The sequence below is a fragment of the Melanerpes formicivorus genome, unplaced genomic scaffold, assembly GCF_026170545.1.
Source record: "Melanerpes formicivorus ecotype bairdi unplaced genomic scaffold, bMelFor1.0.p_v2 SCAF_12, whole genome shotgun sequence".
Lineage (NCBI taxonomy): Eukaryota > Metazoa > Chordata > Aves > Piciformes > Picidae > Melanerpes > Melanerpes formicivorus.
The window spans coordinates 10189990-10216772 of NW_027142364.1; the positions used below are offsets into that span (position 1 = coordinate 10189990).

Consider the following 26783-nt stretch of genomic DNA (forward strand, 5'->3'; position numbering starts at 1 on the left):
CAGACAGGTTATTAGTGCCCATTCTTCCCGCCAGGACGGACGTCCCTTCCCTGTGGGGGAAGTCCGCTGTGTTTGGGAGCTGCAGTTAAGCAGGGTGCTTTGCAACCATTATACATTGGCCTTGGACACTTTGTCTAGAAACACCTTAAACAGAGTGGCCAGAAAGCCACCATTTTGCTACCGCCCCTGCCTCACTCTCGCTCCTGCTCTGGCTGTCACCTTCATCTTGCTCACTCCACTCGGACCTTCTGCAGGGTGGACCTGCTTGCCATGGAGTGACCCTGCCTGCCGTGAAACCTGTGGCTTTTTTGCACTCTCAGTGCTGCTGCTCACAAGTTTTCCCTCATAGCAGCCGTGTCTATGGACACTTTGATTCTGGCAGGTCCTTTTCCTTTGGACTGTGATGCATTATCCACAAATTGGATTATAAAACCTGCAGTTCCTGGAGCCTGCCACCAACGAGGGACCTAGGGACTGTCGCCAAATTCCTACTCCGTCCTCGTGAGTACAACCTGGTGCTCTCGTTTGCTTTCCCTAAGGTTCCTGGCTTGCCTCTGATTATAAGTGGGGTAAAGCTATTTTGTGGCTTAGCCTCTTCTAGTTTCTGAATTCTCTAAACTGTACTGAAGTTGCCCATGAGCATCCTGGTAGAATTTGTGACCGAATAGAACCTGTAAATAATCAAATAAATTTTATACCTAATTTTGGAGCAGGAAAAATAAAGATAACTACATTTTTATAATTCCTGCCTCGTTAACTCAGCCCCTATCAAATCAGATGTACGGATTAAAACTTTACCACAAATCAAAACTAAGGCTACTTGAATCTTTAGAGTTTGAAAGTGCTCGGGCAGTCCCCTTCACCTCCTGTATGTCACTGAATGCATCTCCAGAACTTGAGGCTTCAAGATATGAACATAGCAAAAATCTGGTGTTTGTGGAGGAAAGACAGAATGTCTTCAGCCTAGAAGACCCTAATTCTGCAACACAAACAACATGTTTCCTCTCAGTAAGTATTCAAATGTCTGGTGCTTTTTCAAAACCAGTCTTTTGAGACAGAACTCTGCAATTTCTTCACATGGAGTCTGAAGGAGGGGAACAAATCCGTGCCTGGCCCAGCAGCCTATCTGAGTACACACAGTTACACAATCAGGTGGTTGAAGCTTGGCCTGCCACGAATAAAATTAAGTCTTCAATCTTTTTTTCCAATTTGAAACTGAAAACCCCAATCAATAACACTGTCTTCCTTGAGCTACAAGCAAAGAGCACAGGCCAGGAACTGCTACTTATTTTCCTCTTCCCCATAGCAATTCTTCTGAAAAAACCAATCTAACACTTCTAGCTTAATTGCTTACTTTGAAACAATCCAAACCTCTAGGAGACCTGTCTGACTGAAGGTTTTGGAGTAACTTTGATCTTTTTGTAGCATTAATGCTCAGTGGCATGCTTTCAAAAAATTATCCAGTCTCTTCATATGCAAACAGCTGGACATTAATAATCTAGCAGTAAAATTTAAGACATTTGCATAGTTTGGAAAATAACGAGGCCTCTTATTAGTTATCTGTTCCTACATAAGTTATTAGACTCCAAGGCTGCATACACAAAATCAATCTTAATTGTCCAGAACCAGCTATCAGTTAGACTTAAGAATACATCATTCTAATTTATTGCAAGTAACACAGACACAGCAAGTGACAAATACCCTGAGCAAAGGCACATGTTCTTTTCTGCTCCCAAGCTGTTTTTCTGGGATCAGACACATTCTTTTAATGAGATGCTTCGTGCAAGGGATACAAGTATGTCTATATGACCCTAACTCAGCAAGGATTTGGTATCAACCCAGTTGATGTCTGGGCTTGAGTGCAACTTTGAACTTGAAGGAGATAAGTAAGTCTCACTGATTTCAACAGACAGGAAAGCTGCAGCAGCATGAATCCATAGCATGCAGAAGTATTTCAAAGTCCACAAAGCCGAGTGAGGGAGGCATGGCTCTGCATTAATCTATCTTGTATGCCTCTGGAGTGGATCTGTTTGCATAGTGCTTTGTTCAGTGATGTTACCACTGCACCCCTGCCCCTTGGACAGCAATTCTCCAGCTTCCCTTCTGGCTGTCCACTTGTGGGAATTGTGAGCCAAGTCTAATTTCCACAGTGAATTTTTGACATCACTTCCTAGGCTTGCAATCCTTGCTGGTGAGAATCACTGGCCAGATTCAACAAATGGAAAAGGTAACCAAGCCTCATGTATTGGCAAAGGTTAAAGCCAGAATCACAGCCTTTTAAAAAATGTTACTGAATTGCAACTGACTTCTGAGCTAACAATATCTATTATCTCTTAAATATCAGCAGTGCAGATGCGTCTCTGGATGGTGCTGCAAGGTAATTAAGATTGCTTGCAGCTTTAGAGCTACTTTTATTCCAACTGATGTGTTCAAACCACTGATCTGGCATGGAGTGCAAGTTCCACTGCTGTCACTAGTCACAAATGAAAGCAAGCTCTCCCCTTCTTTTCCCACCATTCTAGTTTGATAAGGCCTTAAGGAATTAATTCCAGGAGAAGATGCAAGTCTGTAACTTCTTCTGCAGAAAGAGATGTCTCAGTTCCTGGAAAAAACCAGCAACTGCTTAACATTTTCTAAATTTGTTTTATCAACTCCTCCCTTGTTTCTGTGGTACCAGCAACTTCACTGCCTAGGCAGTCTAAAGTCAGGACTGGGAATTCCTCTGTGATAGAAAGGGTCCTTAAGACAGATCATATAATACTAATCACCAAGCTTATATCTTTTGTAGATTTAGCCAAAAGTGTTTTGGCAAGTAGAGAAGGGTCTTAAATGTATGCTGAACACCAAACACATGCCTCAGTGCACTACAAATAGAGCTATTTAAGTCTGAAATAACACATTTTGTAAAGCTCTCATCCAGAAAACATACTTCAAGGTTCTGCACATAAATACTGCACAGATCACCAGCAGCTCTAACATTTCCCCTATGCTCCTGTGCACATTTCATTTCTTTCCTCTGCCATTGGTCATTTATATGCTGACACTCCTATCTTGCAAAATCATGTGCAGAGGTTTTTGTTTTCATCATCCCCCACTCTTGGCTTTAGATGGGGGGGGGGTGGGGTGAAAGGGAGGAGGGCTCATCAGACACTTAAACTGGTAGATAATGAAAGGCTTCTGAATTACTATTTGAATGGTTGAAGATCATAAGTTGCAAAGCCTATGAAAAGAGAGTTCCCCTTTGGAAAACACAAGCACAGATGGTTGGTTTTACCCTGATAATCAACACCTTGTAGAGAACCATTTCTTGTTATAAATTAGACTATCTGAGATAATTCATGCTTCCACTAGCTCCTGAAAAGGTCTTTTGTATCTGCCTGAACACTGTTCTCTAGAAATACATGACACATTGCAAAACTCTGCTTTGATGCTGAAATTAATTGTACCTGCTTTCTTAGGAGAGTGGTCAGGCTGATTTTTCAATATTCCTCATGAAAGCTGTCTTTCCCCTCCCCCGTTGTCCACATGAATTTTTTATTTATATTTTTCAAAGTCTGATCCAAGGCTTTGCTAAAATGAGCAGCAGCAATAGTGTTTGAGATTTCTGACATGGTTAATGCCAGCATCAGCTTGTGCTTAACTTCTCATTTCTAACAGTCCTTGCCCTGCAGGTATAAAAAGGGAATTAAAGCCATAAGGCACTGCTTCAGATTTGTTCTCTTAATTAGCTCCTGCCATGGTGGATCAATTCCACCTGCAATGTGTTGCCATATCTGCAGAAGTTTATCGTAGTGGAATGGGGGATTAATGAGGAGAGTGGATGCCTAGACATCCCAGCTGTCCATAAGCTGGCTGTAATGGGATCAGTGCAGATGGTACCAATGCTCTCCTTAAGTATCACTAAAGGTGAGGAATTCGTTTTCTATAAACCTACCACATGCAGTTACTCAGCCACTGCAGAAAATAAAATGTCAGGGCTGCAGATCTGACTTAAAAATAGTGGGCAGTGGATCTGGTAATTTCAAAAGACTCATACTTTCCTGGAGAAATAGTGAGTTTATTAGCTTTAGTGTTTTAAGATTAATGAGACCAACTGTATTTTCTCCTCTTGTATTTTGACTACTGCAACTAAACGTAAATACGTAGCTAGGAAAACTGCTGCTGGGAACCAGGCAGTCCAGCAGTAACCCCCTAAATAAATGTCTCTGGAATAGACTACTAGGACAACATGCTTCTTTTTTAAAAATGGAAGTAACTCCAGTTAATCCAGAGAACATCAAAGGCATTGAAGTGGTGAGAGGACAATACAGGCTTTTTCTAACTTAGTTTTATGCTGCATTTTTTTACCTTTAATAAGATTAGTTTGCTTCCAAATGGTCTGCTCCTACAGAAATAAAATGGCAACATCCTCATGACGTCATCTCTGAGCATACTGCCTTCCTGTCTTAATACCTTGATTACTTCATTTTACATGTTGATTATTCATGGGGTTGAATTGTCTCCAAGAAAGCAGCAGTTACTCCATTTAAAAAACACTAGTCTGGGACTCTAGAGAAAGGGTTCAACAACTATGATTACTATAGACTGTGTATAACCATAGGAGTTCTAATTTATCCTGTAGCCTCATCTCTAAATGGAGATAATAGAACTTTCAGTGCCTGGTTTGTCTATTTTAGACAGTCAACTACTTGGGGCTGGTGCTGCCATTCTCTAAGTTCATTTAGTGCCTCACACAATAGAGTTCCAATCTCTGCTGATGCCACTGTGTGTTATTAAAATACAAAGGATGTCAAACAGAAACCGACATTTAAGTGCTCAAGTGCCATGGGAACAAGACTGGTATGCAGGCATTTTTCTTCATCCTTACAAACCTGCTGCTAAATATAAAAAGCTGTCTATAGCTGTTCTACTGCCTATACATAATACAGAGGCACATCAGATAAAGTTACATTACTGGATAATGCATGCTGGGTGCCTTCCAGAAGAACTATCATGAAATGACAGCAGCAAGTCTGACTCCTAGTCACTAAAGGATAATAGTAATTTGAAACATTGCTCTTTTCTCATGTAGCATCTAGTGTGCTTTTGGATGCACAATGAAGTTCTCTTCCACTCCTATGGATTCATTGTTTCCTATCCCCTACCAATGTCTGTTATTTCAGCTTCAGAATCTACAACATTATGTAAAAATCTTTCCTCTAGTAGAACTGAAAAGAGGGAGTGGGAAATCCAGAGATGCTGGAGTTTTAAATGAGAACACTACAAAAGAAAACTCTGAGGTCTTATTACTACACTGGCTTTGTAAAAAAGAGCTGGAGATAGACAGTAGAGTTGACAGCTAATAATTTCAAGGACAATGCCTCAAGCCTAGGAGATGTAGGATGAGCAGAAGCAGAAACAACATTGGGACAGAGCGAAGATACTGGAAATAGTGGAAGATCTTCCAGTAAAAGAGACGTATCTGTGCATAAATGCCTTTTGCCCTATAATCCTCTGTAGGAGGGGAAGAGAGAAGAAACCCAGAAAGAGTCCATGGGAAACAGCTGTTCCAGCTCCTTGGACAGCTGTCGACTCTCCCCAGTTATGAATGCAACTGGGGCAAACTACTGTTGCCCAATACAACTCCCTCATCTCATGAATTCTCACTACACAGCCACAGCCTCTCTCTACAGAGATGAGCCCTGGGACATGGCTGGGGCTTTGCACTCTGCCAGGGGAGGCACGAAAGCCTGTGTCTTAAGGAGCTGAACAGCAAAGGACCTTATATCAGATGCAACCTCTCACCACTCTGTGTCTCATAATCCAAGATGGTACTGAAGAGGTCAAATAAAGTACATGGCAATCCTCACGACTGCACTCAAACCACAGCAGGTAGAAACACATGATGCAGGGGCTTGGTGTACTTCTCTGGGATCCTCACAGAGACACAACGACATCACATTGCCTTTCAAATACAGCTGACTGGAAAAGCCTTTCTGGGTTATCGTAGAATCATAGAATCATTTCAGTTGGAACGCTTATGTCTGGTTTGGACAGATCACTGTAATTCTGCGGAGAATGTCACCTCCACACTAGGCTTGGATGGGAGAGGCTCAGTCAGCTGGGAGGCTGCACTGTGCTGCTGTTTATGGGACTGGGTAGGTACAAAATGTATTCTGGTATACACAGATGTGCCTTCACAGCTGGGAGAGGGTTCTAGGGCAGCCAAACATGAGGGCAGTGCTGAGCTGCTTTCACACAGCCTTTCCCTCTCTGTTTATCTGCTTCAAAGAAGCCATACTACTGTAGAGGGAGCTGTACATGAGGCAGGCTGCAGCTGCCTGTTCCCAGGATGCTAGAGTGGGACTGATGGGGGAAGCTGGGCAGCCACCCACCCTCTGCACTGCCCCTCCCTGAGCCACCCGCTGTGTCCCAGTTTCTGCTATTCACCAGTGGAAGGCAGGAAAGACACAGTGGGGTATTTTCCCGTGGTTCAGAGGATCTACAGAAATATTGGAAAAGCCTTTTAAGTGAAACTTGCTTGTTGGTTTGGTTTGTTTCCCCCTCCCCCGCTTTTCCAACATAAAAGGCAACCGTTAAGCAGTTAACAGCAGTATTCAGCAGGTCCAAGAAAAGCATGGATGATTGCTAGAGGTAGTAGCGACAAAGTCCAATTCTGTTAGAGGTTCACTTTGTACTATCACACTTAGTTTGCAAATATTCTCTTTTCTTCACTGAAAAAAGTCAGCAAAATCTGGCCCTTGAGAACTTGTTTTTCCAGAGCTTGACCCCAAAAGGGGAAACTGAGCTTCCACTAGAGGACTCCACATTTAAAGGTGGGTGCCAGCCCAAAGCTCACTGGAGTCAGAAGATAGGTTAGATCCATACTATGTCAAGTCAAGATAAACAAACTGAAGGGAAAAGGATCCCACCACAGAATTGTTCATGGCTGAGAAACAGAGAGGAGACTTTTATTCTGTATGCTGTATGTCTTGTACAGCACAACATTTTGTAATTAAAAGGATAATATTCATAGCAGAGGAGTGTGCATGGCAATAAACATTTTCTCTGGGTGATTAAGTACCAAAGTAAAGTTGAGGCATTTGGGAACTACTGAGCTGTTTATTGTGCATGTTGTCTCCCAATGCCAAGAACATTACTCCTGCACTATGACAAAAAACAAAAAGCTAGAAACAATAAACCATAATACAAACAAAATATTATATTCAGTCTCATTAAATCCTCTTTCTGATATTGCATCATGTCCCAATAAAGGTAGGGATTTGTACACTAAGTCTTTGAAAGGAGCTCTGAATGTCCAAAATTTAAGATTTGAATAGCAGGACTCAGCCCAAGAACCGCTTTGCTGAGGATGACCTCTACTTTTCAAAGAGAAAGTTTTCAGGGTGATTTCAGATTTTCCTTGAAAAATGTCAACTGCATAAAAGAAACCTCCCACAGCCAGTGTCAGCCTCACCCAGCACTTGACAACGGTAAAAATCATTCCCCAAATGTCTCATTCATTACATACAAAAAAAATGAGTTATCTTTTACTATCATCAAATTCTGATGTAGAAGCATTAAGGGTAAAATCCCTCTCACAGCCTAAAAATCAGGTGTGATTACTGAATGGAACTCTGCACATTGTGTTCAGCACTTCCTGCAGCCAGGCCACAGGAGACTATGGAGGACATGCACCATAATATAAGAGCACTCCTGTGCAGCATCATGGAAGCATATAGCCCTGCAGATCCTAGAGTAAGAGGTTCTTCATTCTGCTACCATTCCTCCCCATTCCAAGCTCTTGCTCCCTACTGCCCCCTCTGTTGTGCCAAAGCAATGATTTTGGGGCTCAGAGTGAAGTCCCTGCACACCCCCTCTGCAGCTGAGAGGCTCATAAACTAAGGTCTTATAGGGTTGGGAATGACAACTGAAAGAAACACGTAAAAGGCTCTGAGAAAAGGTGAGAGTTTGTTCATCCACTCATAACTTGAGAATTTTTGAGTCATTTAATTTAGTGAAATTAAAAAAAATTCATTTTAGTGCAGTGAGGTTTTGGGATGGCTTCCTTTTAACATTTAATACTTGCTGTAATAATGTAGTGAATTAAAGGGAATAGTTTAAATCAAGTCCTGTCATTAAAGTGAAGAATAATAGTTCTCAAGTTGAGAGGGACTGAATTCAAATTGATCATGAAGAAAACTCACAGAAAAGTTTGATCAAGAAGAGTCTCCTTAATGAGGTGGTTGTAGCCAATTCATTAGAGAAAATGAAGTCAGCAGTAAGGATTCTGCACTTTTCTGACACTTAATACTGTTCCCTTCGAGCAGTACTGTAGCCAACCTTCTTCCATAAGGTTTAGAGAACCCAAGACCAATATAAAGGCCTGTATTCTCATATAATTTTACATGCTGGATCTCTCCCACAATATAACAGGCCCTTTTAAAGATTAGGCCAATGCTTTATCCACATCTGTTCTACATCTATATATGACTACGGCTTCAAGAAAACCCAAGCCTGTTGCCTTCATCAGTAGTGTCCAGAGCTACTAGTCCAAAGGCTGTGTGAGTACCCCACCCCTCGGGGGAAATTTCAAGAGTAACTTCAGTACTTTACTTAGTTTATTTACTCTCACTTTATGAAACAAAAGCCAAACCACAGCAACAACAACAACAAAAACCCAAGAGAAAATCCCCAGGCTACAGAACAGTAAATTTGCTTGAATGTAATAATCTCTCATTCACTCAGTCCTACAAATTACATGACAATAAGCTCGGCAATAATAAATTGTTTGGTTTGCTTTTATACATAAATCTTTGCTAGAATTCATAACAATCTTTAAGCCAACAAGTATGGGTATAATTAAAAAAAAATTCCAAATTGGCACTGTTTTACTACCCTTTCCTAGATCAGGCAATAAACCAGCAGGTTTACACAATTTTATGTGAAGCAATTATATTTTTTTCCTATTTCCTTTATTTTTTTTCATATCAAGGACAACTTCCTTGCAGCAATGGTGCTCTCCCAGTCAACCATTTGCCAGTGAACTGCTTAAACTACTTTCTACCCTTAAGGTAAAACAGAAAAGGCTGGATTTCATCAGAGTAGGGAAAGGGAAAAGCAAATAAAAGTATCTATTAGTGCTCAAGGCATTATTTGAATTGTATTTAGTTCAGGGGTTCTAAATCTGTGGTTTTCAGACCCATGAAGTTCTGTTTCTAATGGTCCTGGATGGACTCAAGGAACAGCTGTGCCAACTGTCAGTGAGTTTGAAGTAATTTTTAGAGGTTCTAACAGAAGAAGGGAATCCTCAAGTCTGAACTGAGGTGTACAAACTAAAACACAAGGCAGCAGAGAGACTAACCAGCTTTGGTTCAAGCCTGTGCAATAAATACTGTTCAATAGCATAATGTTGCTCAATGTCATAAAGGAGGATGAGGATAGGGAAGAAGAGACCTGACTCCCAGGGGCAGCCTACTAAACACAACCTTGAATTTCTGGAAAAATACTGGAGTATCTAAGAGCAGAATTGGTTTCAAAATAATTATCAGTTGCTCAAGCTTAGAAAGAAATTGGAAAGCATGTCTCTCATAGAAGCACATGAAAACATTTACATTGTATTTACCTTGCCTGGTAGCTGATAACCAGCACAGCTCACATTGGTGCAACTTCCACCTTAGTTCAAGCTATGCCTTCAGCACAATGACCCTGTGAATTTAGTTTATTCAAATGGAGCTCTACACTCACTTTTGAGACTAGCAACACCAGCTGCTCAATAACTAATCTGAAAACTGCTAAGTTCAAATTCTGCATAGCATCCTTGCTGGGAAAGGACTTTTCTGAAACTGGATAAATAGTTTTACTTGACCAGAATGTGTTTTAAGGTTTGGTCTTACTGATTCACATGACATAAAAGTATGTAAGTACCAATCTTTACCTCAGGAGAAAGAAATCTCCATCCTTCGGGTCTGGTCTGCAAAAGAGTTCACTTTCAATCAACCCCTTCTCTTCTATGTTTTCCGTGGGAGAAATCCCTGAAACCAGGTGAGATGGCTACATTTACATTTAAATAGGGATAGTCTCAGGTGATTCTTAAGAGACAAACTGTAGCAATTCATGGGCTATAATGAGAGTGTTATTTATATAGTTTCTGATGTGCAGCCCTGATTACATCTTGGATAAGGAACATCCTTGAAATAACTTGTGAATGCAAGTTCTCAAAGCAGTCTTCTGGGACTACTTTAGAAAGGAAGCAACTTCCCCACAGGAGAATCAGCCAGGGCTGAGTGGCACTTCCTTCCTGAAATAGCAAATATCACTTTTCTCCTCGTTTATTGTCTTCCTTTCATCCACCTCTCCCTGCTTTCCCCTTGCATTCCCTTCCTCCCATAAACCTAAGAGCTAAAAAATGGAAGACAAAGGCAACACGGTTTATGACATTTTCTCAAACATGAACAAAATAATTCATCTCTAGAGAAATGCTGGTTGTAGTCACACCTGCAGCCTAATAACTGTCATCCTCAAGAGAGAGACATGCTGTAATTGAGCAGCACTGAAATGCCAGTACTACTTCATTATTTCTAATATATGCCTCCCTTCTTTAAACCAACATATCAAAATCATGAGCATTAAGAGCAATACTTAATTTCCAAATGAGTTTTCCCTCAAATAAGGGTGCAGGAAGTTACAGTAGTGTCTTTCAGGTACTTCTGAAATACTGCTGGGCTGAAACCAGTGTAAGAGTCCACCTAGGAACAACCCTCTTAGAGCTAAAGCTGTTGTTGCACTGTACGTCTTCAGCTTCTGTTCCTTGTCTCCATCCCCTAAAAGTTAACAGCATTTTGCTCATTTCTTCAGAACTACTACTAGGCAAATGAGTGGTCTCTTTGCAGAAGAGGTTCCCCCAACTCTCAGGAGTTCAGAATTACTCTACAGTACAACAGAAGATTCTCCCACTTGCTTGGACATTGGGAATTTCCCTTTGGAATGTGTATTTAATGTGCATTACCAGAAGTCTCCCTAACTTGTTCATTATAATACATACACGGGATTTCTTCAGGCCCTCAGAAAGTCTTTGGTGCAGAGGGTAAAAACTGTCTTAGAGAAGCTACTGTACTATTTTGGGCCCTCTCTTTGCTAAGTACCAATATGAGATGTGATAAAGAAATGCACCAAAGTAATTCACACCATCAAATGTTCTTAAAAGTTGCTAAAATACACTCCAGTGTGTTTCTCTTTTGCTCACCTCCTCCTCCCTGACATAAAAGCACTGTTTGCAGAGAAATGTCTTCCTGGACCTTTCCCTGCCCTCCATCCCTGCGTGCATTTCCTCTCCCTGAACTGCCGAGCTAATCCAGTAAATGCATACTTCTAACAAACCAACCAGGATGGTCCTTCCTAAATTACTGGTGGTTTCAAACCCCTCTGGTCTCAGGTTGTCCCTGTAAAGCACCAGAGTTGAGAACTGTGGTGCTCACATGCCCCCAAAACACAAAGACTAACACTGACAGCAGAAGTTAAGGTACAATAAAGAATGCTGGCAGCACAGTGCAAGGTGCTGTATATAAGGTGTTTCTTCTGTCCGTGCAGGGATCATGTCTGCAGAGTCCAACCATGTGCCAGTCTCCTAAACACAGGGAAGTCCATCAGGTCCATCATCCTGAACACTGATGCACCTTTCAGCCATCAGGAGCAGCTTCTGGACAGACAGCTGTCCAACAGCAATATTTTCCTCTATCTTGCCAGCCTTATTAAAGCCATAATTTTTAAATGCTGGGGACATGACAGAACTGGGCATTTTGACACAAAGCCTGCACCTGACCTATGGCCCAATATAGGAACCACTGCGTAGTGACAGCTCCCGTGCATTACGCTGTACAAGGGAAGTCTGGTCTGCAGCAGAGACTCAGGCAGAATGCAGCTATAAGCCCATTTAATACAACAGCAGTCGCAAATGGGTTCTTATCTCATACCAGCAAATAGTGTAAATCCAGAATATTAAAAGCACAAATGTGTTGTTAAAGTGAATAAGAGGCAGATTAAAGTCACAGCACCAAGAAGTTCTGGGAAGATAGCCAGGAAGAACAAAAAAGGAAGTGAAAATACTTCCTCCTGCATCCTTCAGGCTCATTTGTCATGAGAAGATATAAAGTCAAAGCCTGTAGGAGAGTTAGGGATCAAAACTGTGATGAGCCATTCCCTAGGGAAGATACTTACATTGAAGCACCTGTTCCATCACATTTTCCCACCCACTCAACACAAAGCCTAAATCTACATGCTTTACAGAATGCTTTAACAAATAAAGGCTGGGCAGCCCTGAGCAGGACTTGGAGGTGTTGGCAGATGAAAACCTGAATATGAGCCGGCAATGTGCACTCACTGCCCAGAAAGCCAATCGCATCCTGGGCTGCATCAAGGGAAACACGCCCAGCAGGTCTGGGGAAGGGATTCTCTCCCTCTACTCCACTCTAGTGAGACCTCACCTGGATACTGTGTCCAGCTCTGGGGCAACCAACATAAGAAGGACATCGATCTGTTGGAGTGAATCCAGAGGAGAGCCACAAAGATAATCAGAAGGCTGAAACACCTCCTACGAAGACAAGCTGAGACAGTTGGGGTTGTTTAGCCTGGAGATGTAAAGACTCTTGGGAGACCTTACAGCAACCTTCTAGCACTCAAAGGGGGCCTATAAGAAAGATGAGGAGGGACTTCTTACAAGAGCATATGGCAATAGGACAAAGGGTAATGGCTTTAAAATGAAAGAGGGTAGTTTTTAGGTCAGGTATCAGGAAGAATTGGATATTATTATTACCCCTTCACCATGAGGGTAGTGAGATACTGGAACAGATTGCCATGAGAAATAGTGCATGCCCCATCCCTGGAAGTATTCAAGGCCAGGTTGTATGGGACTTTGAGCATCCTGGTTTAGTAGAGGTGCCCTGCTCATTGGAAGGGGAGTTGGAATTAGATGATCATTCTATGAAGACCCATCCATAAAGTTGTTTTTACAGAAAGCTTTCCTGCAAAATGAAGTAAAACCTACAAGAAAATGGCCCAACCACACTGAGCTGCAAGCTGTGGTAAGCCTTTCTCACAGGCTCAATAGGATTGCTCATTCTCACCTGACTGTCACAAGCTCCTGTGTGAGAAGCTGAGGCATATATCAGGATGCACAGCCGGAACTGGCTGGAATGTATCAAAAGGGCAAAATTCCTATAATAAAATACAGTTTAAATAGAATCAAATTGTTTTGCAGGACTGTGGCAATGCTGGCCATGTTTTCACCAAGGAATTGTCAAAATGCATTTCTTGACTCATTCTCACTGCTTTTCTGAAAGGGAAACATTTTTTTAGAAACAAATTCAAGAAGTCTTTCTATAACTGAACAGAATTTTGGCAGAATTTTTGCTTTATGGAAAAGTTTTGTATTCTGCTTTGCCCTAGCAGAATGCTGCTAATGGACTCTCTCCCAGGCTATCACTTAATTGCAATTATTATGGTTACAAGGTTAAGCAATAAACTCTCATTCAGTCTTTCAGCATCAGCAACTCCCAGAAGACAGAAATTCTCCCACATGCTGAGTATCATAGTGAGAAATAACCAGGAAATCTCTGAGTTCCTTTTAAAACATGCATCTGATAACAAAGATCTATATACTCTTCTGTCTACTACCCATCCTTCAACATTTTGATAATTGTGTGAGGTATTTTTGCACCTGCCTTTACTAAAAGAATTTTCTGATGATGCAACTGCATGAAAGACAAAAATCCCAGTGCTTCTTTTAAAGCCTATCTTGCTGTAACTCCCATGAACTCACTTACCAATCTCCACACCAGCCTGTCCATCCCATCCCTATGGGCTACACTGGAGCACTGCCCAGACTGCTGTAAAGGGAAAGGAAAAGAAGGTGAGTGTTCAGTTCTGAAATGAGCTGCAGGGATACAGCCACATCAGCATTTTGGTTTGGATGAGTGCACTGCTACAGCAAACCTCTCAGGGTCCCTGCTTGCTACACTTGGTTTGCGCCACACAGCTTTCTCAGACTGTGCTAACGGGAGCACATTAGGTGACAGCAGTGACAGTTGTGCTCCAGATATGCTTTTAAGGTGCTCCAATCTCCAGTAAGTATTCAGTCTGAGAAAACAATTAGTAACTTCTCCGTGCCCAGAACAAACATGGATGGCCACTTCTCAGTTTCAGCTGCATAAATCACTCCTCCTATACAGTACTGCTTGCTGATGCAGAGACACTCACAGAGGAGAGGTCAAGGGTGCCTTAAGGCACAAGCAATATAACGGTGCTATCTATCAATACCAGCAGTGAGGGAGCACCTTAAAGACACAGGAGGAACTTCATGACACAAGAAACAGCAACATAATTTCTGGGTTCAACACTGTCATCCAGAGAAAGCACCGAATTGATTCTGTCTCAGTCTGCCAGCCAACATGACAAGGTCACTTTGGGAAGCACAAGGGAAACACAACATGTGGGTTTAGGGAACAAGGCAGAGCTCTGACCAATTTCCAAGCAATAATTAAAAAACAAACAAACAAACAAAACCCCTAAACAGAACAACAGTGTCTGGATGAGGCCCTGAAAAGAACTGGGGTTCAAAGAAATCATTCAGGTTGGAAAAGACCCTTGAGATCACCAGGTCCAACCATTTACCCTACTCTACCAAGTTCGCCACTAAACCAGATCGCTAAGCACCACGTCATTCTAAGTGACCTTTAAACATGTGCAGGGATGGTGACTCAACCACCTCTCTGGACAGCCTATTCCAACATTTGACTGCTCTTCCACAGATTTTTTTTTTGTTCCTTCAGTCTGATGAAGAGAAGCCTCCAAGGAAACCTTATTAGGGCCTTCCAGCGTCTGAAGGGAGCCTACAAGAAAGCTGGTGAGGGCCATTTTAGGGTGTGAGGTAGTGACAGGACTAGGGGGAATGGATCCAAACTAGAGGATTAGATGTTAGGAAAAATTCCTCACCATAAGGGTGGTGAGACACCAGAACATGTTGCCCAAAGAAGTGGTGGAAGCCCCATCCCTGGAAGATAAAGCCAGCCTGGAAGTGGCTCTGGGCATCCTAATCTAGTGGAAAGTGTCCCCGCCTATGGCAGGGGCATTAGAACTAATGATCCTTAAGATCCCTTCCAACCCTGACAATTCCATGATGATATGATTCTAATGTCTAGCCTAAACCTACTCCAGTGCAGTTTGAGGCCATTCCCTCTTGTTCTCTCACTAATTACCTGTGAGAAGAAATCAGCACCTATCTCTTTGTATTGTCCTTTCAAGTAGTTGTAGATGGCCATAAGGCTGAGGGGGAGCCTCAGCCTCCTCTTCCTCAAATTAAACAGTCCCAGTTTCCTCATCTGCTCTTTCTAAGTCTCATTCTCTAGCCCCCTTACCAGCTTAGTTACTCTTCTTTGCACCCTCTCCAGCACCTCAATGTCTTTCTGGTATTGAGGTGAGCAAAACTGGACAAAGTAGTGGAGTCCTGGCTTCACCTTGATTGTACAGTGAGACAATCACTTTCCTACTCCTGCTGGTCTAGGATTAAGATGAGAAGCTGTTTTGGTTTTTTTTTTTTAAATAAAGTTTTGACTTCTAAATTAATAACTTGAACAGTGCTCATAAATGCATAACCGTCTGCCACTTTTGCTACTAAGGAGTAGGTAGGATGGGACAGGAAGGAGAACTCAAGTTTCACAATTTGGATTTTCAGTGAAAAACCACAAAAAACATTGGAGGAGAGACACCAGAAAAAAAAGCACTGTTGAAAAAACAAGCTATCAACAGCAAATTTGGAGCTAGTTTTTCCAGGGATGCTTGGTTACAGAGAGACCAACTACACTGAAGAATCTAACAAGCTGAACCTGTATGAGGAGGAATCCTGCATTAACCCTAGAGAAGGAAGAAAGGAAATGTGTGGCCCTGAAGGACTGACTACAGATCTAGTTCCTTCCAACTTTGCTGCTGAACCCTCAAGACCAAAAAGAGACTTAGCAAACCAAGGGATAAATCTAATTGGGTTTTAAGCACATGAGCTGGCTAGGCTTTGCCCAGATGTTGTTAATAAATAATGTGACCTGCTGAAAAACAGAATGAGAGTTTATTGCTTATCTTTGTAACCATAGTAATTGCAATTAAGTGGCAGCCTGGGAGAGAGAGTCCTGCTAAGGCAAAGCAGAAATTTAATGTTTAATCAGATGATTAACCTTTTCATAACTTTCTCATCTTGCACTCAAGAGTGGTAATTTCAACCAGCACTCCAGACATTTTGCCTACTTGCTTATGTTGATTCTTGGCACAGCACAACTACTATGCAGAGCAGTGAATGCACCGTTGTATTATTTATGCTATGGAAGCAACTTGAGACTAGCCAAGACACAAATATGAACTCAAAGGTCTGACAAATGATCAGTCTAAAACCCCCAGACCAGAGGGTAGGAGAGACTCTCTGGGCCACCCAGACCTTGAGCAAGTAACCTAGTAATTACACCACAGAGCCTGCCTGTTCCAATCATCACAATCTGTCCTGTGATGAGTCACTGACAGGAGGGATCCCATCTCCCCATTTGTGTTATTGCTTCCTTATAAACAAATATTTACTTAGAACACAGTAGCCACATTCAGAGATCACAAATAGTCCCTCTAGGCTACCTCTGATTATTTGTCTCAGAAACATTTTGTTTGGCTGCTATGACTTTTCCCAATTTGCCACAGAGCATTTCTGAGCTGTAGGACTGCCCATTTCCAGAACAGGTGCTGGCTTCCCTCTGCCAAATACAGCTTCTTGGCCAACCTGGTACCAGAATTTACCAACCCTATCTCTTGCTAGTGGTCTGGCAGGTTCAGCTCCAAAATCTTCAGTACCATCATCACATCTTGGATCAAACTTTATGTTAGGGTTCAGAGCCACTGGTTAACTCAGTTGTACACACACAGAATCACCACACTATATGTGTAGACACAAAAATGTCAAGGGCTGGATTGTTGGTTTTATTTGGGGCTTGACTGCCTTTCCCAACATCTTAAACAAGGTGCAGGGTCAATCTAGAAGGACTAATGCACACCAGTGGGAACTAGGTCTACAACAAAGAACTGTTTGTAGAGCAGCATACTAGCTTTAAAGTGGTGTAGTTGATAACAGATGAGCACACTCTTAAAATTAGAAGCAAAACCCAGTGTTGCAGGGGCTGGGGAATTAGAACAAATGCGTCCAGACGGTTCACTAGAGTTTGTTCTAGACATTTTATGCTCTGGGGCTGCGTCTAGCAACTGGGTGTTTTAGGATCTGCAGTATTACAGATTGCATTTAAATGTCCCACTCCTGAAGGGAAAGAATATAAACTACATATGGTTTCAGTCAGCCAGATCAAATTCAAGTATGACATACATCCTACTCTACTTGGTGTGATTCTTCAAATATGATATGATCAACAAGGTTGAAGGAAGGCAAAATAAACAAAACCCCCCACATCCCAAAACAAATTACTTATCATGCTTAGGAGGACAATAACCCAAGCTAGCAGGCCTGCATAGTTACAAACCAATACAAGATCACAAATGGTTTGGTAGAGAAACAATTGAGATGTTCTTTGTGATCATTCCTATTAATCAGTATATGCACACATCAGTTTAGGCTCCCTTTCCTACAGCTATACATGACTTTCACCTTATTCATCATACTGTGCCCTGGAAGTGTTCATAGGCATGTTTCATCAAAGCTGAACATAAGCAAAATAAGAAATCACCGTACAACATTCCTGTTCAAGGAAAACAAAACACCCCCTCCGAAGCACCAAATGAACAGAACAAAAAGGAGCAGCCAGAAGATCAGCTGGGGTACAAAAAGGTTAATTGGAAAAAAAAAAACCACACAAAGAAGGAGGGGCAAAAACCATAAAAGGATAATCCCTTGAAATTATAAAAGCTTTATGTAAAGTTTAATTTTTATGTAAGACTAGAGAAGGATCATCCCCACAAAGGATGACACAAAAGGATTAGTGACTTCCAACCAGCATAAAACTGCAGAGGGACATGTTTATTGCAGCTTATGAGAGTTTTTATTTCTTCTGCAAGTAAGATTTTAAAATTCAAATGAGTTAATGAAAGAGAGGTACAAGCAGAAAAAGAGGCAGGGATTTTATTGTTTTTCTACTATTTTTAAGATGCAGAGATTCAATTAAATCTCTTAATTCACATAAGGTTAATACAAAGCTATAGGAAGGGTATGCAATTTCCTTAATAAAATTATTTAATGACTTATTCTGAACAACTGAAAAAGAAGCAAAATTAAGTATTTTTTTCTATTCCTTTCAGGTTTGAGTCCTTAGGGTCCACTTTTCAAGTTTTCAACTTGGCAATGCCAGCTAGACTCTTTAAAATGAAAGCAGAGACTCATGTGATGATATGGTCTGTGGATGGGGACATTCTCTGAAAGGAAAAAGTGATCAAAAATGCAACTGAAGTGATCATTTTATCCAATATATGAGCTGCATAGTAAGAAGATGTAACCTCTAAGGTGAGCAGAGACAGTAACAAACCACACGGAGAACACTTTCAGACTTGCTATGACCTTTTGGATTTAAAATAAAGAAAAGACAACTGACTTGGCTCTCAACTCTTCATCATTTTCAAACCAAACTGATCACCTGCTTAAGGACCCCAGCTTGTCACATGGCTTTAGGACCACTTTCAACAACTAAGTTATTTTCTTAGATTTCTGTCCTTGGAACTCCTTTACCCAATGCTAATTCCCTTTAGGTAACAGGCATTAATCAGTGTATTTGGTTTGGCTGAACTGAAGTCAATTCTCCCCAGAGCATCATTCTAGTGCTGTGTTTTGCAGTGCTGTAGCTGGGTGTTGATAACACACCAGTGTTTTAGCTACTGCTGGGCCAAGCACCCAGGTTGTACTTTTCCAACATTCCCCTGCCCCAAGAGTATGCTGAAGGGTAAGAAAGATCTTGGGAGGGGACACAGCTGGGCCAGCTGACCCAAACTAACTGAAGAGGTATTCCATGCCATATGAAGTCAGCTCAGATATAAAAGCTGAGTGAAAAAAGGAAGTATGGGGCCATTTGGTGATGGCATCTATCCTCTGGAGCAACTGTTACGTGTATTGAAGCCCTGCTTCCCAGGAGCGACCCAGGAGGTGTCTACAGACATGAAAATAATAAGCCATTAACATCAGGAATTGGAAAATGCTATTATGTCTAGACTTACTGACAAGAAAGGTGGATTAGAATAGTTTCCTAACACACCAGCTCTCCGTTTGGCAGTGATGATGCAGATGCTCTACAAAACATTTGCAGCACCTTGGGATTTCCTGCAAATAACCCAGCAACAGGACACTCACCCAGCACACACAGACACATGCCCCCCCCCCAGCCCACACAGAGATGTGCTCAATTTTGCTAGCCCCTTTTCCATCATCTCTTTTTCTCTGTGGAAAGTCAAAGACACTTAAAATTTTATTTCTTTATTAATTTCTTTCTTTATAGAAAGCCACTTCCCCAGCCTTGCTTGTGTGCTGTAATCAATTATTTTGTCCCAATGTACTGTCTCTTATCTCCCCACTTCCTTGCCTCTTTTCAGTAATTTGATCCTCTGCTGTCCTTTCTATCTTTTGGTTTCCTACTGTCTCTGTTCCCAAACTCCACTCTCAGTCTCCAACAGAAGGGTATAATTTCTCAGTTTCCTATTTTGTTGTTAGTTATGCCACTGGTGAATCATTTTAATTGCAAAGAAGAACATACTCCCCCATCATCTGTGAATTTGGTTTACAAATCTGATTGAGTGATAGGAATAAATATTACATAAAACAAATACAGATAAATTAGCTAGCCACTATGCACAGTACTAAGGCTGCTCAGACAGAGAGAGTATCTAGGAGGAAATCATAGGTTGGATATCCCAGCACACACTTTCATGTCAGTCACAGCTTACAGTCACAAAGTCATTTGTTTCTGCAGAGAAGTATTAAAATTGTCTGGTATTTCTGCACATGCAGATATGAAAGTCTTACCAGATCTGTTGGATGTTTAACAAGAAGAGTAGCCATAACAAGAGAGAACTGCATGCAAGCAAGATTCTTTGATAGCCAAAGAAAGGCTTGGATAACAGGTACAGCTTTATCATGCACCAACTTAGCACACAGGTATCAAAGGAGGAAGACATTAAATGAAAATATAGATGGATAGATGTTGGACATAAATTTGTGAAAGTCCCTGACAAGTTGAAGGTGGGAGCACAGGTGGATCAGATTTGAACAACAGAGCCATAAGGGAAAATGAGGAAAAGGCCATTTTCTGTTCCTTCCAGGGATATTGTCAATTAATTCTTAATTAAGTTTTCAAAATACAAATATCCTTGATTGAAAGGCACTATAAAAGGAAAATTATTGTTAGGAGGATCAGAACTCTTGCCCGGGGAAAACCTTTGGGTTTATTTTCTCATTAATGCTAATGGAAATTAACAGCTTAATGCTAATCAAGCTGAAAATAAGATACTTTACTTTTACATCTTAACTACATTTGCTTCATTACTTATTTAGGATCACTGACAAGTGCAGGAGGCCAAGTCTCAGCACTCTGAGCTATAGTTTTTGAGTGGACCAATATGTACAAATACATCTGAGTAAAAAATGCATAATTATTATGACAGTACTTTCCTCAAAGCAACACACTTGGAACACAGGAACATTCCTTTCTAAATGGACACACCAAGCTAGCAGAAAACAAGAGAAAATAATCAGGAAAGGCCAAAGACTATATGCAGGCAAAAGATGCAGGGACTGTTAAGAAAAGGCAAATGGAGAGAGGTACACATGGCACCAACATTTAACTGCAGTCCAAAACAGCAATTCTGAGAGCTTTTGCTGCACCACAGATATGTCTGGGTACATTTGGGACCCTGGCTTTCCCCAGACAAGTTTTTGCTTTGGTCACATTCAATGGCCTGCTCAGTCTTGACAGTCCAAGTGGTTTGGCACCTGGCCTATGACTTGTCAAGACCAGAGTTGGCACCTACTGCCTTAAGCTCCTGTGACACTGCCCCTGGTGGAAAATGTCTCATTGACATGAGGGGACACAAAGTAGTTGCATCAACTGCATTGTAACACTAGCAGAAGTGGACAAGTTTTAGCAGTCATACAGGGAAGGTGCTACAGGAGAGAGGGCAAGCTCACTCTCAGGTAATCCAACTCCTCATGTCTTAAGCAGGTTCAGCCTGTCATTTCCCACAGCAAGCAGAGAAGATGGGGGTGAGAACTTTCACACCCCAAATCTCCTAGTGAGCTTCTTAATGCTAGACTACAGTAGCAGCTTCTGCCTTGGCCTTTCCTACAGGCCAAAGAATAGCATTGTATAAAAGAGCTTCAAGAGACAGCACTGAGACAGCCCCACCCCAGGTCACCATACAGCCCTACGTGCCTTTCAGCATCTACTTGATTCTATGGGCCTTCCCTATTTCTTGTACCACAGCAATCAAATCCAACCACACCAATTAAAGACAGCAAACCACTGTTAAATGTAAAGGTACATGTTTCTCCTAAGCTAAGATGTTGCTTGTACGTAAGACCACAAGCACTAAGAAAATCATGAAGTCTGTGAGCATTGTGCTGAACAGTAAGAATAAATCAAGAATCCAGAGCTTTCCTTCCATAAATCACACTTTTTTAAAGGTATTCAGTAAAAGCATTTGAGCAGGATTTGATCTTCATTAACAGGAGCCTTCATTTCCCTTCCTAAAATGCAGTGATTTGCAATATATTGTTAATTGTAGTATATTTTCCATTCTATTTTAATTCCAAAGATGGAAAAGCAAAAATCAGGGGAATTTAGAATAATTTGTGTCCTCTTTGCTTAATAACTTGAGGGGATTCAAGGGTTAATGTCTTCCGCATTTTCAATTATGATAATGATAAAAGCTGCATAACTCAGAGCAGCACAGGAAAGTCGCATTTTTGTATGAGTGATTTACCACACCAATTTATGCCTTTCCCTTTAATTAATCTGTCAAAAAGAGATGTAATTTGTTTTGGTGATTATGAAAATCACTAGATTTTGCAGACTAAGACACTGATAATTGCAAAAAGAATCACTTGTGTAGCCTTACCCAAATGCACAGTTATCTGTTCTTCACAGGCAAACTGTGTATAAAAACGTGGAACAGAGACACTGTCAAGCACAAATGTCTCTCATTAACAATCCTCTGAAAGCCCTGCAAACCATATATTGGGTCACAACAGCTGCAGGAGGCAGACCCCAGGTGCTGTAGGGTTGGATGGTTCCCTGATCCTGAAAGACCAATGACACCAGTTTGTTTGAAAGCACAGCAGAGTTTGAGGAGAATGTGCAGGAGACTAGTGGGTTGACAGGACACAGAGCAGGCTGAAGCATGGGCTTTTGCAAAGAATTAAGGGACTCACTCTCCTGGACACATTATGACTACCTAAACCTTTGACCAAGTACAAAGACATGGTGTGCAGGACAATATGCTTCTTGCTTCCCTGCAATAATAAAAGCTAGTTGGTGAGGGGTTCAGCTGGAGCTCTACTCTCACATCTGCTCCTAGGAGGAAGACTCTATTAGTCCCACTATCAGCCAGTTCTGCTTTCTAGCTCTTACACCATACAGCTACAGCCACAGTAATTGCCTGCAAGTTGTCTCCTCCATCATTTGGTACAGGAATCATTTTGAACAGCAGTGAAACAGAAGAGAGCTCCTAGCCTCTTTTGGCTTCCCTCCTCTCCGTAAACTCACATTATAGTACCTGTACCTTGGGAGAACATAACTCCATTGATTCCCCATGGTTGCAGGGCCAGTGGAATTGTTCACACAAGCATCACTAGATGCCAGGCAGACACTCCCATAAGCAAGCATTTCCACAGGACATATTGACCTGGCCTTTTGATATACCATGATTGGGATTTATCCTTCCTCCTCCATCACCCTCCTGCAACAGCAAACAGCTGCAGAGCTCTAAGGAGAATGAAATATCACCTGTCATCACACTGACTATTCAGTGCCTGCTCTCTTTCTTGCATTAAATCATACTCTGCAATTTTGCCCAAATTCTTTTGGGAGACATTTTTGTCCGTAAGCCAGTTCACAAGTTCAATTCCCACACTGGGACAGAGGTTTATATCCTGTGAATACTGCAGTGAAACAGAGAACAGATCTTAAAGTGAAATTTTCAAACCCTGTTTTCCAGGGATTGGGCAAACTTTGAGGAGCACAAGAGCTGGCAGTATCCAGGTAACATTTCCTCCTCTTGATTAAATAAGCCAAAGCTCTCTTCAGATAACTATTATTGCTTTCCTGTTTATGCTGTTCTTCACCAAAAACATTTTTTTATAAACTGCTGTGGTATGGGTATGGAAATCCTACATTCAAACAGTTATTCCCTGCTATCCTAAGACTGGAGAAGATGCATTTAGAGATTATTATTATATTAATCCTAGAAAACATTTGGAGACAAGAAAAAGATTACTGCATGAGATTATGGAGACTCAGTTTCCATTCCACACCATAAAGAATACCAAACAAAGAAACATCCAAAAGAAGGGCTGCATAGGGACTTACTTTGCCAAGACACAGTTCTATTTTATATGTGAAAATAACTGTTCCTGATACATATTTGAGAAATAAATAAATAGATCCCAACAAACACAGCAACAAAACCCCAAACCTCACAGCTCTCCAAAGCCAAGGATTAGTTACCTGCTCACAATCACTCAAGTCTAAATCATATGAGGTGTTTTGGAGAGATCTCTTCCCTGAAATGCTGCTTAACAATTGAATCGCTTTCCAAAACAGTATCTGTAATTAGGAGTGGTGATTTGTTTCCATGTCATATCAGCCACAAAATGCAGCTTTCAGTACTGTACTTTCCAAGTGGAAAGCTGTGGGATTGCAAATAATGGCAGATGGGGGAGGCAGGGGCAATATGCAGAAAACAATACTCCATAACAGGCCTAACTGCAGATGTACTGGGGAAAATGAAGGCCAAGGACAGATGGACTTACAACTCCCCCCAGTAATAGTCCCTTCTTAATACACATATATTGCCCACCGTGAAAAAAAAAAACAAACCTGCCTCAGCCTTCCCCTTCCTTCCTATCACCCTTGTCAAGTGTCCCCAGCTAAGTCCAACCCTCTTCAGGACACACTGGTTGTTGCTCACTACTCTTTACAACAGCTCCCAGGGAAATCTGATGGATAGTCTCTTGGATAGAGCCTGAGGCCCAGCCTAGAAAACACTGCACTGAATCCTGAACTGGCATCTAACAGGAACTGAGGAACAATCCATGGGACTGAACCAGAGAAGTGGTGATTTGGAGAATTGAGTAGGTGTTATGCAGCCAGTTGCCTTTATTACAATTGGCTGTACACACAGTTTCTATCAACCAGCTGAGTACTAAAGGAGAAACATCTTCTGCTCAAGAGTAAAAAGCACACTCCCAAGCCTCTTCCTGGAGAGCACAGAGCAGAGGTGCTTAAGCCAAAGCAGCTAATTGCTTGACAGATGGTAAGACTGTCTGCTGGTGCACAGAAGATTGTTTGTTCTACAAGACTGGTCCAAAAATATCTCTCTCTCTCTCTTTTGGGAAAGAAGGAAAAATATTCAGAACAATTAGAGACTATGCATGCAATTAACATACCATTTTAAAAGAGAATTGCCAAAGACACAAACAGGAACAAAAGTCATTCCATACCACATAAACACCTGAAAATACAATAAAGAAAATACAAGAGTAACCTTCTCCCTTTCCCAGTAACTTATTAGAAACAAAAGGAAGTGAATGAAATCTCAGACTGGTTTTTCCTACCTGAATCATCTCCAAGAGCATCATGAGTGGGCTACTCAGCAAGTGGGCATGAGCCAAGGAGGATTACAAGGACGCATGCACAGGAGACTATCCTCTTGGGTACAAGAAACAGTCCCATAGCATCAAAGGGAGCAGAGCATGCCCAGCAGCAGTCAGTTTGCACGGAGGAGGCAGGTCCACTGTCAAGCCAGGAAGACAATGTGGCAACAGACAGGGCCCTGGGCCAGGACTTGAGCTTAAATGAAGCTCCTGAGCCCCCACTGAGGCATGTCCCAGCTCAGTCTCCCACAGCTCTGTCCCAGCAGCCTGGTCCCTGGTTACAGCTGCACCCTATCCGAGGTGATTTTGATTAGAAACAAAGCAAGCTGCAGGGGTGGGGAAGAGTTTGTGGCTCTGACAAAACATTAAGACAGCTGTGAAGAAAACCTGAAGCCTGGTGTAGACACCATTAAGGAAGACAAAAGAGAACATACTGTGGTGGAAGTCAGTGAAACCAGCATGAAGTGTTTTGGTCCTGAAAAGGGAGATAAATAATCTCTTTCCCTCTTCTTTTCAGAGCCAGACTTCTGAGGAGAGATAATTAGAAAACTGAGTTTTATCCATGTAAGCATTTTGGTGTATTTTCTTGATTTGACAGAAAACTGCTAGCAGGAACAGTGGTGGAGAAGCTGCAGTGTGCCCAGATGAGACCAATCAAACCTCAAGCATGCTGACAGCCCCTCAAGGTGTAAGTTGCAAACAGTATTTCGCTTAATGAATCAGTTGAGCTTCCTCAGGTCCCTCTTTCCCCTGCTGGTATTCCAAATACCCACACTGCTACAGCAAAACAAACATCACCCCTTCCTCCCTCTGCCTGAAGTGGCAGCTCTGCTTGGCAAGAACCAGGGGCATAGCAGGCCACAGCATACAAAAACCAGCACTAAGTGTGACATCTGTACCTCATTCAGTGTTAAGTCTTATTTCATGTGGAGGTTCTGCATGGGGTTTGTAAAGGATTCAGAAAAAGAAGAGGTGTTTAAAAAGTGATCAGTTGTTAGGAGTCATACCTGAGCAGGTAACCGTCTATAATGCTTTTAAACTACTATCTTGTAATGGTCCTATAAACACACTCTAGTTATGTTATAAAAGAATTAGGCATTTTGTTCTCGTTTATTAAGTTGATATAAATGGAAATCACACAGAATCACAGAGTGAAAGAGGTTAGAAGGGACCTCTAGAGATCAACTACTCCAACCCCCCTGCCAAAGCAGGTTCACCTAGAGCAGAATGAACAGAAGAGCATCCAGGCAGGCTTTAGGATGATGCCCAAGATGGAAACTCCACCACCTCTCTGGGCAATTTGCTTCAGTGCTCTATCACCCTCAAAGTAAAGAAGTTCCTCCTCATGTTTAGATGGAACTTCCTATGTCCAAGTATGTGCCCTTTACCTCTTGTCCTGCCACTGGGCAACACTGAAAAAAGATTGGCCCCATCCTCCTGACACCCATTCTTTAAGTATTTACAAGCATTGATGAGATTCCCTCCGCCCCCCCAGTCTTCTCTAGGCTAAAACGCCCCAAGTCTCTCAGCCTTTCTTCATAACAAAGGTGTTCTAGGCCCCTAAACATCTAAATCTGTAAGCCTGATGTTCACTTTGGTTTTTAAACACCACTTGCATTAATGAAGGGATCATGATCTATTTTGCCTCATTTCTTCTGCACATTGATAAATGTTCAGCTATATCCTTCTTCCTTCCTGCACAGTGGGGCAAAGCAGGATGGCAGCACATTAGGGACAGCACTTGTTGAAGGAATTGTTCTTTCCCACTGCTCTCCTTGAGGAAAGAAAACAGCTGGTCCCAGAGGTCTATGTTGGGAGACAGCTGGAAAAGGCAGAGGGCTGCAAGCAAGGGCAAGAATCTGCTGAACAGGTAATAATGTCCAAGGCTATGTCTTGTAGACTACAAAATCTCCCACTCAGTAGG

The 26783-nt window shown here is 41.8% G+C and overlaps 1 long non-coding RNA gene across 2 annotated transcripts in view; it reads right to left on the minus strand.

Moving 5' to 3' along the window:
• The window catches only part of LOC137444697 (uncharacterized), a 119353-nt gene that overhangs the window by 80343 nt on the left and 12227 nt on the right, over nucleotides 1-26783 (minus strand). The window contains exon 1 of one of the 2 annotated variants that reach the window (XR_010988213.1): nucleotides 13800-13856. The exons of the other annotated variant lie outside the window; for it this stretch is intronic. This is a non-coding gene — a long non-coding RNA (uncharacterized lncRNA). Of the gene's footprint in view, nucleotides 1-13799; nucleotides 13857-26783 lie in introns of those variants that run through there. 2 annotated transcript variants of the gene reach the window in all.